Source organism: Fukomys damarensis, unplaced genomic scaffold (genome assembly GCF_012274545.1).
Source record: "Fukomys damarensis isolate Sample0158 unplaced genomic scaffold, DMR_v1.0_HiC HiC_scaffold_23, whole genome shotgun sequence".
NCBI lineage: Eukaryota > Metazoa > Chordata > Mammalia > Rodentia > Bathyergidae > Fukomys > Fukomys damarensis.
This window is the reverse complement of record NW_022900935.1, coordinates 64346879-64347694: the sequence shown is the minus strand read 5'-3', so window position 1 is coordinate 64347694 and position 816 is coordinate 64346879. Positions and strand designations below refer to the sequence as shown.

The following is an 816-nucleotide window of genomic DNA, read 5'->3' as shown; positions in this document are numbered from 1 at the left end:
ACCTCCCGATGCACCCTGGTCACCTTCCTGACTGCCGGGAAGGACCGGCTGCTTTTCTCCCCACACCCGGCTCTGGTGGAGCACTGCAGGTGGAGGCGGGGTGGGGTCGGAGCCTGTGGCTGCTCGGGAGAGCTCTGAATAGGGGAGCCCCATGAGCCCTTTCTGGTCACCCCGGGGGTCTCAGACCTTGTCCTGTCCCTGGGCTCCCTCGGCACAGCTGATCCGGCCCCAGCCGACTGCCTGCCTCCTGGCCCTGCCTCTGTGTCTCTTCCTGCCCCCACCCCAGGCGCCTCCTCCACAAGCCCTGTGCCTCTGTGCCACAGCTTCGTCCAGGAGGGGGTCCTCCTCCCCACTGCTCCCTAAAGCCAGCAGCCCACCGGCCCTTCCTCAGCCCCTCCCACCCACCAGGCTGTCCTGATCATCCAGTGACCCTGGGTCACCACATTCCAAGGGTGCAGCTAGGTCTTGGTTTTTCTGACTTCACTGTCCCAACCCTGGCCTCCTTCTAGAAAGAGGCTCTGGTTCCAGAATGAAAGCTCCTTGGTTTCTTCTCTGTCTCCCTAAAGAAGTCTGCCTCCCTCCTACATTTCCCAGAGTCTCCTCAACATCTTCCAGGCCCTGGGGAGCCCTCCCAGTGGCCCACTCCTCTGAGGTCCCTGTCCCACACCTGCAGGACACCTGGCAGTGGGCTTTTTCTGTTTCTCTGATTTTCCTGTTTCTCTGGAGTCCACCGGGTCTCTCCGCTGCCACCCACTGTCCTGGACACTAGCTCCCCCATCCTGGCTCAGCTCCTTGGGCAGATGCGGCTCTTTGTCT

The 816-nt window shown here is 62.1% G+C and overlaps 1 protein-coding gene across 3 annotated transcripts in view; it reads right to left on the bottom strand.

Annotated features, from left to right (window-relative positions):
- The window catches only part of Gcgr (glucagon receptor), an 8623-nt gene extending 8128 nt beyond the window's left edge, over positions 1–495 (bottom strand). Inside the window, exons 1-2 of one of the 3 annotated variants that reach the window (XM_010618628.2) lie at positions 187–495; positions 3–83 (exon numbers count right to left, since the gene is read on the bottom strand). The gene's annotated coding sequence lies outside the window, so the exon portion shown is untranslated. The other 2 variants (XM_010618629.2, XM_010618627.1) reach the window with 2 other exon arrangements.
- Between the last annotated feature and the right edge of the window lie 321 nt (positions 496–816).